The 15,072-nt window shown below is 46.1% G+C and overlaps 1 long non-coding RNA gene across 1 annotated transcript; it reads right to left on the bottom strand.

Moving 5' to 3' along the window:
- Positions 1-225: 225 nt before the first annotated feature.
- On the bottom strand, positions 226-4,652 carry LOC310875710. Its single transcript, XR_014570673.1, has 4 exons — positions 4,490-4,652; positions 797-1,030; positions 524-655; positions 226-366 (listed from the first exon to the last, which is right to left on the bottom strand). It is a non-coding gene; the product is annotated as an uncharacterized lncRNA (long non-coding RNA).
- Between the last annotated feature and the right edge of the window lie 10,420 nt (positions 4,653-15,072).

The following is a 15,072-nucleotide window of genomic DNA, read 5'->3' on the forward strand; positions in this document are numbered from 1 at the left end:
TAGCGGCAGAAACCATGCAAGGCACCAACCAGCACATCAGGGGTTAGGGGTTAAGTGGTAGGGGTTAAGTGTCTTGCTCAAGGACACTTCGACACTAACTCTGGGGGAGCCTGGGTTCGAGCTGGCAACCTTGCCGTTACCATCCAGCCACTCTACCCTGAGCCACCGCTGCCCCCAGTCGGATACAATCTCTCATTATACAAGGAAAAATCATTACCAACTCACCGCAATCAATTTTTTTGACTATTTGATCTGGCTTAACGATGGTAATGTTGCCGTACTTGATTATAGCAACACAATTGTAATCTGTGTAGGCCTCCAGCTCGGACAATGTCTTGTTTTCCTGTTTTGTTTTTTGATCTGATTCTGAGGGAGAAAAACACATGTCACAGTTAGAAATGAATAATTATGAGCAAGGACAATACTGTATTAATTCAGTAACTTCAAAGAAGTGTCCCTTCAGTCATGTTTTACATGACAACATTTTTAAGAAGACTTCTGTTTGTTTGTTTGTTTTACTTACCCTGACAATTTAAACCAATGGTGTGATTATCAGTACAATGTGATGGTTTGTCCTGCCATTCTGGCATTTTGGCAGGAAGTCCATCAGGAGGTGTCAGAATGATTTCTCCTTTGGAAGAGTCTAAGAAATCATCTGTTGAAAATATTAGAACACATTATCGTATATCATTATGTGATGATATACTGTATATTGAACCACCCAACCACCGCACACCCACCCACTCACCCACTCACCCACAATTATATGATACTGACATAACCATACATACTGTACCTGTATTTTGCTTTAGGCTGAAGGTAGAGTTTGTACAGTTTCCTGAAGGAAAGTGTGTAGTCAAATCTGAACAAAGCTGTTGGTACTTGAGCTTTTTACAGAACACTGACTGATACCCCAGGCTTCCTTTGCATGGCTGGGTATCATTTGGGCCGTGCTCACTCAAATCCCAATCACTCCAATAGCAAACACTTTCAGAAGAACTGCATTTGACTTGTTCAATGTCGCCTTTCTCTGAGAAATATTTTTGACAACAAAAAAACATGTAAGTGAGCTTGTAGATCGGCTATACTTGCATTGTATGTGTGTGTGACACTACAGTATGCTGAAATAGGGCACAATTTATTAAAAAACTAAAAGTTACAATATGGATATTGTGGCGTCTCGCGGCGGGACCGTGCGCCACAGCGGCGGCGCCCCGGAGAGAGAGAGAGCGAGCGAGGCGGAGCGAAGCACCGAGGGCTGGGCCACGTAATCGGAGGCAGGTACGTCCCAAATTACCTGACGGAAACATTCAGATGAGCAACACCTGCGCAGCCTCGCAAACAAATAAAAGGACTCCGTCTCGTTGCTCTCGCCGACAGCTCTCTCCGGTGATGGTGGCGTGCGGTTCTAGCGGCTGATGCTCTGATGCACTGATGCCGTTGGGCTCGGCTGGATAGGAGGCGTTCAAGTGAAGCTTGTAAATTGGAACACTGTACAGTAAACCCCCCTCACTAGGGAAACGGATGCTACAGTAAGACTCTATTTCTATGTGCGGACCCGGGGAAGGACCCTACCCGCCCCCCTGATGTGTGGAAACCCAGGGATGAAGAACTGTCGAGTTAATTCATAATTATTGAACCTTATTTAGTTACTGTTTGCCCCTGGCCAGCTGACTGATTATACATATTGTTTTGCCTGTTTAACTGCTGTTTAAATAAACGGGTGCCAATTTTGGGCTCAAACCCTGGTTCTGGTTCTCGCTGTTGGCATCAATCCTCACATATGGTGGAGAATGTGGGTAGTTTGATTGATCCAACACCGAGACTCAAGCCTGATTATAATTATGGAACATGCACAGGCTTTAAACCTGCTGCTCCAAAGCCAAGCAGAGTTACAAAATGCAGTACGAGAACTTGTGAGGAAAATCAGTGCAGATACCGAAAGTGGCAGGTCCCCAGCAAACATATTAACTAAACTAGGCCCCGAAGATGATATCGAAGCCTATATCGAACTGTTTGAAAGAACGGCCACCCGAGAGAGGTGGGCCCTGGGAGAGTGGGCCTCCATCCTGGCACCGTTCCTAACCGGGGAGGCACAGAAAGCGTGCCAAGACCTCTCCAGTGCTGATGCAAGAGATTTTGCCAAACTGAAAGCCGCCATACTCACCCGCCATGGGTACAACCTTCCAGCCCGAGCCCAGCGGTTCCACAACTGGACGTTTCACCACGGACAGCCACCCCGCCCCCAAGTCGCCGCTTTGACACGCCTAACACGCAACTGGCTCATGACGCCAGGGGAACCAGTGTGCGTGGACCGTATCGTCATCGACAAATGCATCAGAGCCCTTCAGCCAGAAGCTAGAAAGCATGCCGGGCAAGTGAGCCCAAATTCTGTGGAAGATCTCCTGGTTCTCCTGGAGAACCTGGAAGCCTGCAACGATATGATGAAAGGCTCCCGACAGGAACCTGGGAAGACCCGGGGCGATGAACGCCCTGGACGTGACCGCAAGCGGACACCGGAGGGACCCTCATCCCCCAACAGCCGCAGAGAGCCGGCGCATGAGAAACACAAGGGCCCTCCGCCCCGTCACTGCTATATATGTGGGAAAACCGACCACATTTCGTGGACCTGCCCGGAGAAGGACCGGGACGTAACGATGGCCAGTGCGGCCTCGGACACCAGTCGCCCCTGTCTGTATAGTCCAGCCGACGGCTTGCACAAGTCCAATGTGCCGGTCAAGGTGGAGGGGAAGGACACCAGCGCCCTCATTGATTCAGGCAGTGCCGTGACGCTGATTCGAACACCCCTGGCTGGAGAAATACACACAGAGACGGTGCCCGTGACGTGTGTGCACGGCGACGTGAGACACTACCCCACCACAACCATCTTGGTCCAGACGCCCCGTGGTGACGCGATGGTGACCGCCGGTGTCGTCCCCAACCTGCCTGTCCCCCTCCTCATCGGTGCGGATTGTGTCCTCTTTGACCGCTATTGGAACCCCCATACGACCTACAGCGCCCGAGAAGCACGCCGCCGACACCGCTCCGCCGGGCGGCCCCGACGACCGTACCCAGCGCTCCCCGCCTTCCGGGCCAGCTCAGCAGACCCAGGAAGTGACAGCTCGGGCTCTGACCCCCCTCAGAGAGAAGTGAGAGACGAGGAGGAATGTAGCGGGTGGCCCGGCGACGAGGAAGAACCGGGAGGCTCGGAGGAGTCCACGGCCGGCACCTTCGCCGAATTTCCACAGCCTGAGGGAGGACACCCGGAGAAGGCGGGAGAATATGCAGCTGCACAGTGGAAAGATCCAAACCTGGAGATGGCCCGACAGCAGGTGGCGATGATAGACGGAAAAGAGCACGGGATGCTTCAGGCACCGGAGTTGGCGCTGTGCTCGCGCAGGTGATAGAGGGAGAGGAGCACCCCATCACCTACATCAGCCGCAAACTCCTGAAACATGAACGAAATTATGCCACAGTGGAAAAGGAGTGTCTGGCCATAAAGTGGGCCGTACACTACCTTCGCTATTACCTGTGGGGGAGGAGGTTCACATTGATAACAGACCATGCTCCATTGAAATGGATGGCCACCAACAAAGATAAGAATAGCCGCGTCACCAGGTGGTTCCTGGAGCTCCAGGACTACAACTTCAAGGTCGAACACAGACCTGGGAAACTGATGGCCCACGCAGACGCCCTGTCGAGGATGTATGAAGATGAGATGTCTGATGTCTCCCGGCCCACCGGTAGACATAGGGGGGGGATATGTGGCGTCTCGCGGCGGGACCGTGCGCCACAGCGGCGCCGCCCCGGAGAGAGAGAGAGCGAGCGAGGCGGAGCGAAGCACCGAGGGCTGGGCCACGTAATCGGAGGCAGGTACGTCCCAAATTACCTGACGGAAACATTCAGATGAGCAACACCTGCGCAGCCTCGCAAACAAATAAAAGGACTCCGTCTCGTTGCTCTCGCCGACAGCTCTCTCCGGTGATGGTGGCATGCGGTTCTAGCGGCTGATGCTCTGATGCACTGATGCCGTTGGGCTCGGCTGGATAGGAGGCGTTCAAGTGAAGCTTGTAAATTGGAACACTGTACAGTAAACCCCCCTCACTAGGGAAACGGATGCTACAGTAAGACTCTATTTCTATGTGCGGACCCGGGGAAGGACCCTACCCGCCCCCCTGATGTGTGGAAACCCAGGGATGAAGAACTGTCGAGTTAATTCATAATTATTGAACCTTATTTAGTTACTGTTTGCCCCTGGCCAGCTGACTGATTATACATATTGTTTTGCCTGTTTAACTGCTGTTTAAATAAACGGGTGCCAATTTTGGGCTCAAACCCTGGTTCTGGTTCTCGCTGTTGGCATCAATCCTCACAATATACAATAATATACTGCATTTTGTGTATAATGCATGTGTGTGTGTGTGTGTGTGTGTGTGTGTGTGTGTGTGTGTGTGTGTGTGCGCGCGCGTTTTCAACATACCCATAACACCTGTCCAGAATCCAGAATCCTGTCCACGGTGATCACAACTGTCTGTACCGTTGTCATGAACAATAGTCACAACAGAATCATACATGGTACAAGGCTTCAGGCCTGTAAAACTTGCATTGGAATTGAATGGGCGGTCGTCGGATTCAGGCTGAGGTGTGGTGAGGTTACTAGTACTATTGGTAGAATCAGCTCTAGTGTTACGTGTTACGGAGTAGTTACGAGTCTTACGACTGATGTTAGCTTCAGTCAGAGTTACAGTGCAGTCACCATTGATGTAGTTATTGATGTTGATCCGAAAGCCAAACCTCTCAGCTTGAAGTGTGTATGAACCTGCCCCAAAAAATAGTGCACACATAGCATAGCAGTGAGAATTATTATGTCGATGAATGGTAACCGGCACCACTATTTCAACATCAGAGTCAGACCTGGAAAACAGATGAATCTGCCACAGAAAAAAAAAAGCCTGGTGAAATTGGCACTTCAGTTTGAATAACATTTCGCTCACCCCAGAGTTGTGGGTGACCAATCAGATTCAAAGTGAGACTTTTTTGCTGTGACTGGCCATGCCAGGCTAAGTCAGACTCATTGGTTGGTGTAACTGTAATCTATTCTGTATGCCTTCATTAATTAGGACAGGAGATAATAATACGAATAATACCACCAGTATGAAATATAAGCAGGCTACACATACACATACACGGATTTCACAGCTCATAGGCTCATCATGAACAGAAGTGAATTAAAACATTGATACTCACATTGGGATGTACCTATAATGTAGAGCAAAGATACAAATAAGTAATGTAATTAAAGCCATTTGTGGCAAGGGGACTGATGGATATACTTATTAATCCAACTTAAGGACTTGATATACTTCATAGCGCAGTGTTGTACGCACGCCAAAAAAGCTGATATACGAGCTAACAACGTGTCATGATGCAATGTTGTGCGCTTGTAGATCGCATATTTGCAGCGCACGACACCAGTGTGCAAAAAATGACTCAAGGGCTGTATTTTGCGTGTCTTAAGTACCAGTAACATGACACCAGTGTTGATTTCATCGACTAAAACTATGACAAAAACTGTTTGTCGAATGCCTTTATTCACTGATGAAAACTAAATAAAAACTAAGCTATGATGATTAAACCTAAGACTAGACATATTTACAATTACATAATTACAATTACAAATAAAAACTAGACTAAAATGTTAGGGAGGGACTAGTGGAGAAGAGATCCAGTCAGTTTGGTTGTGCTCAGGTGTTGCATGTACATAATAACAACATTATGCTGTGTCACATGTCATACATAGACTTCGTACACTAGAATAGCAATTAGACACAAATAATTCCACAAGAGTCACCACGTTTGAATACATTACCAAGGGTTGTTGTGCTGCGTGCAGGTAAGGTGCCATTTGGGCCAGTGCTTGCAAGTAAAAGAAAAACACACATGAATTACTTTCAAATTCAGACATCGAATCAAGTCACGAAGCAGTAAACGATTCTGTTAAACATTACGTATGATTTTATTTATTTATTTGTTTGTTTGCTTGTTTATTTGTTTGTTTGTTTGTTTGTTTATCTATCTACCAACCACATTAGTGCCGGTGTCCCTATTTTGGGCAAGCCTTTCTAAGCGAAAATTAGGCCTATAAAAGGTATACTCTGTCACACGGGTAAGATGACGATAGCAGTTCTACAAGATGCAACATGTTGTGAGCATGTAGATCGGCGGGAACCGTCGTACGACAACGTATGTCGTATGGAGCAGGTAGTGGTTAATTTCTTCGTGTGAGTAAAGATCAGTATAAGATGTCCACTTCCCCTCAGCTCTCTTGACGAGAGTGTCAGCGAGCTGCCAGAGGAAAGGGTGTTGCCACAAGCGATGATTCTCAGCAGAACTTCTCTATAACTTCTGTACTTTGGTATGATATAACCTGGTTGCCAAGGCGATGCGGTGGATAGCAGGAGCTCTCGCTATTTCAGAAGCCTAACCACAGTTTCCTGTCTTGCAATGAGAGTTTTCAACAAGCATACAAAATATATTTGGTTTCAGTTTGCCCAAACCTATGTTTAAATGTACATCTTATTTTTGGGATAAGGTAGATCATTTTGATCTGACTGAATTCTTTAATATTTTCAAGCGAACACAGCCAGCAATAGCATGCTAATTTCTCTCGTGATGCCTTTTGTAGAGTGAGAATTGCTGTACGGTGTATTTCGAGTTGAGGCCAAGTTATACTTTAGTACATTGGTAATTATTAAAGGTATATTCAGTGATTTCACTTAATTCAAATATCACTTATTTTTTTGTTTTGTTGTGATAATCCTCCCTACTATAGAGTGTGCTGGCCATATAAGGAGTTCCTCCCTGTCCCCAGTTAACCCCTGGGGGTCAAAAAACCTTAGGTTTCGTTTTTGACTCTCTATCCTGATTGGACGAAAGGCTGGGTCCCACAACTTTTACTTCTACTCCACTACATCTCAGAGGCAAATATTGTATTTGTACGCCAAAAAATGCATTAACCACTTCCTCAGTATAGTAAGTAGACTATTTGAAAATAGCAGATCTACAAGCTCACAATATGTCGTAAAGCTCCTTTGAATTTAATTTAATTTAGATTTTATGTCTCATTTCAAGTTTTCATATAAAAATATTTTGAAAATAGCAGATCAACAAGCTCACACTACATCGCACGCTATTTTAAAATGGCCAAATTGTTAATGTGTATTTTATTTACTTCTACTCCACTACATCTCAGAGGCAAATATTGTATTTGTACGCCACTACATTTATTTGCAAACTTTAGTTAATGTACAGTTAATGTACAGTTAACCCCCAGTCCACAGTACAGGGGGTCCTCAGAACAGGGGTTATGATGTAACTAAATACATAATTATATAAAAAAGTGGGCAGAAGCGTGTTTACCAAAAGTACAAAAAGGGTTTAATTGCAAACATTTCATCAATAATCATCAAGACAATATTCAGATTAAAGAGATATGCCAGGGACCCCCATTTGAAGAGATATGCCAGGGACCCCCATTTGAAGAGATATGCCAGGGACCCCCCCCCCCCCATACTCCAATAGACTAATGCATGTCAAACTGGGGGTCCTTGAAATTAAACGGGTTGAGAGTCACTGCTATAGCTGTAAAAACCTTCTCTTATGGGGGTCCCTGGCATATCTTTTCAAATGGGGGTCCCTGGCATATCTTTTCAAATGGGGGGTCCCTGGAATATCTCTTCAAATGGGGGTCCCTGGCATATCTCTTTAAATGGGGGTCCCTGGCATATCTTTTCAAATGGGGGGTCCCTGGCATATCTTTTCACATTTTTATTACTTGGTTAATTTGCAAGCTGTATAGTTGCTCTGGCCTCTGTCCTACTGTCCTACTGCCACCTACTGTCCCTTTATTATATTACACAGTGGGTGAAAAAAACACACCCCTTAAGACTAAACCACACCCATCAGAGGTGTGGCTTCCATAGGTACCTAGGTACTTTTAAAAACCTATAGGTACCTCTAGGTGTCAGCCTGGTACAGACGAACGGGACAGTACTGTAAGCCTCTCCAGCTGATCCAAAATGCAGCAGCTCGCTTGGTCTTCAACCAGCCAAAATTCTCACATGTCTCCCCCCTGCTCCGCTCCCTCCACTGGCTCCCGGTCGCTGCCCGCACAGAATACAAAACTCTGATGCTGGCATTCAAAGCAACCAAAGGTATGGCTCCCCCATATCTTGCAAGTATGATTGAACCCTACAAACCCTCCCGCACACTCAGATCAGCCAACGCAGGGAAACTGGAAGTACCCTCACTAAAAACGCTGGGACAACGCTCCACACGTCCCAAACTCTTCTCCCTTCTGGCTCCAAAACTGTGGAATGCACTTCCCATTGCAGTCAGAACTGCAGCATCACTCCCAATCTTCCGCTGTAGCCTGAAAACCCACCTTTTCAGACTCCATCATGGCCCATAGCACTTACCCTAACCCCTTAGATAGCATTTCTGTTGGCTTAGATAGCATTTGACACAGACTTATAGCATGTTATGTAGACAGCACTATAATTGTATTGTATATAGTCATAGCACGAGTACATAATGTATAGCATAGTAGTAAATATGTATAGTTTATATGTATAGTGTATGTATAGTTTCATTATATAGATATTCCACTGTTACTTTCTTAGCTTACGCATGTTTCATGATAAATGCTTTTATGTGATGTATTCCCATGCTTTTGTTCTTGCTTAAATGTAAGTCGCTCTGGATTAAGAGCGTCTGCTAAATGCCTAAATTGTAATGCTATTCAAAGGACCAGTAAAGTAAACCTGAGTTGAGTGTCTTGTGTTGAAGGAATAGCGTTTGAGGTAAATATAGGGAAATTGAAATAAATACAGTAGTGTAGTGTTGTTTTTGTCGACTAAAACGAAGACGAAAAATGTTCGTCGACTACCTTTTTCACTGACGAAAACTAAATGGATACTAAATGAAAACTAAGCTAAGCTATGATTACTAAGACTAAATGTATTGACAATTTCGCCAACAGCTAAAAACTAGACTAAAATGCTAGGAAGGGGACTAGTGGACAAGAGATCCAGTATAAGTCATTTTACACTGGGTTGCATGCTGAAAATAGCAGATCTACAAACTCGCGATGCGTTGTGAGCTTGTAGATCGGCTATTTTCAGCAAGTGTAAAATCAGTCATTACGACCAAATCAAGGCCCGCCAAAATACATCCCATGTGACTAAAACGTGACTGAAACTAAATTAAAACTATTCAATTTTGGTGCCAAAAACAACACTACATGTAGCTAATGCATGTGTCTTCTTACATGTAAAGGTGTCCATCGAAGTCTGTCATACAAATTTACAATGACCAATGATGTGTAAGAAAAGGACAAATCTGCAGTCTATTGTATGCCGTGTTAAGTGGAACAAGAACAAGCATTTTGATAAACCACATCACAATAGTGAAACAGTGGAAGTAGCCTACTAGTTGCAAAGCCAATTTCTTACGTAGACTACGTGAAAATAAATGTCTGGATGTACAGTATAAAGCATTTATTCCAAATAGGCGGGTAAAAATATGGTTTGACCCTAAAAAAATTGTAACAAAAGGTCTCTCAACTGATTTTTGTAGTATTATAGGCGTAACATCATCATCATCATCATCATCATCATACTATAATTGAGCGAATGTCTGTCTGAATGTCTGTCTGTCTGTCTGTCAGAAACACCACCTTATCTCCTCATTGCCTGCACCAATCGCTCCCACTTTTCACACAGGCATTGACCATAATAATATGGAGGTCTTAACGAAGCCATTTTTCCAATAAGATTAATAATGAATTTATTAGTGAATAAAAACCTGTTTATTTGTCCGTGGTCTATCTCCGACCGAGCCACACTATTAGCACACATCTCTCCATGCCAAAAAAAATCTGCACGCTCCCAGAATCCAGCTAGGCTACATTTTACCGACGCTACTGTCATATTTACTGTACAGATATTGTTTTTACATCACCACACGATCCCACGGGCAAAGTTGCGCTGATCTGCTCCACAGTACACCACCTCAGGCCCCTCCCCCTTTGCACAGACAGGCGATTGACGATTCAAACCACACACGGGTAAAAACAGGCAGGCACCATTGTGGCAGACAGGCAGCTGTTACACACGGCGCATAGCCTACTAAGGTTATTTAACCACTTTGCAATGCAATGTTTGAACGTCACTTCATATTATAACTTCAAACCAAACACGGGTGACACGCCTGGTCACTGACGACGCGCGTCGCGCAGTTACGGATCTCATCTTTCCTGCACCTAATGTGAAACATTGAACAACACGGCCACGATCACAACGGAATGATTATCTATCGGGGTGGCTCTGTTGGATCACTTGATATAACTTTTAACCAAACGTGGGTGAAACAGCGTGCAGCCGCGCACGTAAAGAGTGCACGTGCGCACGCACATGGAGTTGACGGATTGATTGAACAACCCTTGCTTAGCACCTCGCTAAAAGCGTGTGCGCAGGCTACTCTGAGGTGGGCAACTACTGGGCACCCACTGTCGTTATAATAGGAACCTTCTGCCCTTGCCTGGCTGGATTAATGTGTGTGTGTGTGTGTGTGTGTGTGTGTGCGTGTGTGTGCAGACTACTTTCGCTGTGAGCGTGTGTGTAAACTACTAAAGCTGTGTGTGCGCACGTGCGTATGTGTGCGCGTGCGTCATCGCGTGGCCGTTTTCAGTTCGCTATAAACACAACACGAGATACAACTGTCTTGAACATTATAAACCAGTAAACCACACACACACACAGCGTGAAGTGGCTACAGCGCACGCTCCGTGAAAACAGCTAATCTACAAGCTCACAACATCACAGGTTGCAAAAGCCATGAGTTCTCTCAAGCCAAAGCTCACAATTGAGACCGTTTTGGACGCAAATCCACCTGCAAATTGGATCTGTGCGACTGTCCATATGTGCATGCTCTTGCCATGAAAACGTTTCCCTACCATGCATTTGTAAGAATACTTTCATGTTATACTGCTGTTTTTATTCATAAAAAAACACACACACACACACACACACACACACACACACACACACACACACACACACACACACACACACACACACACACACACACACACACACACACACACACACACACACACAAATATATTATACAAGTTGAAATATATCAGAACGGGTAAGGACTAGTACTAAACGTTTACCAAAGTTTGACCACCCGAAATGTGTTTTTTTCAAGATGGCCGCCGCCAGTTCTTAAAATACCATTACTCCTCCATTATTCATCCTAGAAAAGTAATTTTGGTGTCTAACCCTATGTTTTGGTTATCTAGGAATCTAATTAGCAGTGTTGGGCAAGTTACTTTGAAAGCGTAGCTTGTAAAGCTACAAGTAGCTCACCATGGCAGTAGCTTGATCAAGCTACATAGCTACCCCTGGAGAGATGTAGCTTGTAAAGCTACAGCTACATGGAAAAAGTAGCTCAAAGTAGCTCAGCTACTTTTTATTTTTCAGTGTTAAATTGAGAATGTACATGCGGGAGACCCCTCCTCCCCTCTGGGAGACCCCTCCTCCCCTCTGGGAGACCCCTCCCCTCTGGGAGACCCCTCCTCCCCTCTGGGAGACCCCTCCTCCCCTCTGGGAGACCCCTCCCCTCTGGGAGACCCCTCCTCCCCTCTGGGAGACCCCTCCTCCCCCTGCTCCCCTCTGGGAGACCCCCCCACCCTGCTCCCCTCTGGGAGACCCCTCCTCCCCCTGCTCCCCTCTGGGAGACCCCCCACCCTGCTCCCCTCTGGGAGACCCCTCCTCCCCCTGCTCCCCTCTGGGAGACCCCTCCTCCCCCTGCTCCCCTCTGGGAGACCCCTCCTCCCCCTGCTCCCCTCTGGGAGACCCCCCCACCCTGCTCCCCTCTGGGAGACCCCTCCTCCCCCTGCTCCCCTCTGGGAGACCCCTCCTCCCCCTGCTCCCCTCTGGGAGACCCCTCCTCCCCCTGCTCCCCTCTGGGAGACCCCTCCTCCCCCTGCTCCCCTCTGGGAGACCCCCCCACCCTGCTCCCCTCTGGGAGACCCCTCCTCCCCCTGCTCCCCTCTGGGAGACCCCTCCTCCCCCTGCTCCCCCCTGGGAGACCCCTCCCACCCTGTGATACCAGGGCCAATCAGAGGCCAATTAGAGGCAGCTGTCAAGTGCTGATATGCCCTCAAAGCAATCAGAAAAAGGAACAGTCCTTGATTTTTCAAAGGGGGTTCTAGTACAAGAATTAACACAGCAACCAATGGTCAAAATTAATATATTTCTTTCATGTTATTGCCCAAAATTGTAGCTTGTAACTTGAGTAGCTAAGCTACAAAAAATGACCCAAAAGGTAGCTGAGCTACTTGACGAGGTACACAAATATGAATGTAGCTAAAATACCACAAGCTACAGCAAAATGTAGCTCAGCTACGTAGCTCAGCTACATGTAGCTTAATACTCCCCAACACTGCTAATTAGCATATATAAATTATAGTCAAGCAATTACAAGTACAATGATATATTAAAGCAATTGGTTATAAGGTTATAACAGTGTAATAGGACATTACCCATTTCTATAATGCCGTACTGCCCAGGATTGGTGAATTCATCACCTATACAAAATTCACATTCTGTTGAAGCTTTCAGGAGATTTATTTTGATACCATAACAATAAGGAATACATTCATTATTACTTGGCGGTACTGTCATATGATGTGACATTTGTAAAAGCATGGCTGCCAAGTGATAGACTCATTAGACTGGGAATATTACACAAATCATGGAAGAAATGTACAGTCTGCACTATTTTGTTTGTAAAGGTGTCTGGCAATAATAATAATAAAAATATGTCCCCTAGGGTAGTGGTTCCCAAACTGTGGCACAGGACAAACATTGTGAAAAGAGGCGATCTCTAAAAGCTCAGGACCAATTGGCCACTTTTCTGGTCTATGGGGAAGATGGACTCCTCTGTGGGGATACATTGGAGAGAAATGGCCCCTCATGGGCCTCAAGACTAGAGGGTGTGCAAGTCAGTCCAGAGCTATCACACATGTATCTTGGTATATAGGCAGGTGGTGGAGTGTGGCATGGATAGTTCAGTTATGCTTGTCACAGACATCTTCTTATTCCCGAGACTGTAGTAGTTGTGTGTGTAAAATTAATTTCACATTTACTTTGTGTTTGGTACTGCTGGCAATAACCTTGAGCCCTGGGCTCCGGTCTTGGTCTCCCCATATAATCTAACCTCCCTCCACGCTGTGTCCTTGCTTCTATCCAACAAACAAGCATTGCTGCCTTCCAATGCATGGCTTTTTAAGTCATATGGCAGCCAAGACTATGGACTTTAATGTTTGTTTAGGGCACACTAAATGACAAAGTAGGATGCCATGTGGCCAATATAAATGAGCATTTGCGCCTGTCGTAGACATGCACAGAGCAAGTTCAGTCAGGGAACCTCAGTCAGCGCACCGGCCGTTAATTGGGCAGCATCAGGCTCTCATCCACATGATTCACTCAGCCAATCACACGCTCACCCCATCTCATACCGGCTACTTTAACCAGAGGTTTGCATTCCTCTGCCTTCTTGCTTACTTACTGCTGCTGTATCAGCGTGCTGCTGTCATACAACCTGCGCTCAATTCTGCTTGCTTACTGCTGTTGTATCAGCGTGCTGCTGTCATACAACCTGCGCTCAATTCTGCTTGCTTACTGCTGTTGTATCAGTGTGCTGCTGTCATACAACCTGCGCTCAATTCTGCTTGCTTACTGCTGTTGTATCAGCGTGCTGCTGTCATACATCCTGCGCTCAATTCTGCTGCTGCTGCCTTTTTGTATACTGCGTGCTGCTGTATACAAAGTGCTCACCCACCTCCACCCCAGCTACCACCTGTCGTTTTGGATCTACTGTTTAGGTACGGGGGATTCAGAGTCCCTATGGTCGGGACTGATGCGCTTGACCTGAGTACCTAAAAAGCAGATCCAATACATCGCCAAACCATAATAAATATATTGCATTGATTATCTTATATTCAATAAATATATATATTACATCCTCCTTGAGTTGTCTGACTGAAATACAGTGGGCGCCCCTCATTTCGTGTTTTTTGCACTTTTTGCATTTTCGTACTACAGTAGCTGTTCTAGAGGAGAGGGGAGAGGATATTCTGTGCCATAATGATCAGTCACTGCGGGGGCCCCAGTAATATTAATGGTCAGCCACCAACCAGACACCGACTCTCCTGTGAGCCAGTCCGACATAGGGACACCCCTGTCTGCCTGACAAACAATCATGCACCACGTGGAGGTCTTATAACCACCACTATGTGGGTCTGACCCTTCTGTATAGACCGATTCCGTAGCTGGTCTCATGGTCGCAGCCTACGTATTTCCTGTAGGCGGACTCGACGTAGCTGCGGGGATAAAACCCTCACCAGGCGCACCTCTTCCACTACAGTGAACGGCAGAGTGACTGATGTTAGTCTGCCTCAAACCTTACTCCTTTACCATGCTTTTTTACTAACACTAACATTACAAAGATGCCCAGAACATCGAGATGAACCTGTGTAGTTTATGGCTGCTCCAACAGTAGTGGCAACATAAAAAATTTAATAAAACGGAATGTCTAATATCCACCGCGGTGGCTGAGACCAGAGCCATTGAGTAATGGTTGAGACGAAGCAGTGAAAGATACATAACGCCAGTGTACTTTATACCTCATACTTTAAATGCTTAGTATGAGGTATAAAATACAGCAGCCTTGTGTTCATAAAACAGAAAGATTTGGTATTGGGTAAGACTGGCGATATGTATCTTTCCCTGCTTCGTCTCAACCATGGTCTATTCCCCCCTCCTCGCTCGACGCCAGGGCTAGGGCGGGAGTGGAGGACATGAAGAATGTATACTTGAATATTGGAACGTGGCTATATTGCAATGCACAACATGGATGTAGAACTACCACCACAGGGTCAGACAAGCCCCAATCTCTTTAACTGCCTAATGAGCACTCGTCCTGGGCTCTCAAGTGCCCCAT

The sequence above is a fragment of the Protomyctophum parallelum genome (genome assembly GCF_964188405.1).
Source record: "Protomyctophum parallelum genome assembly, chromosome: 1".
In the NCBI taxonomy this organism is placed as follows: Eukaryota; Metazoa; Chordata; class Actinopteri; order Myctophiformes; family Myctophidae; genus Protomyctophum; species Protomyctophum parallelum.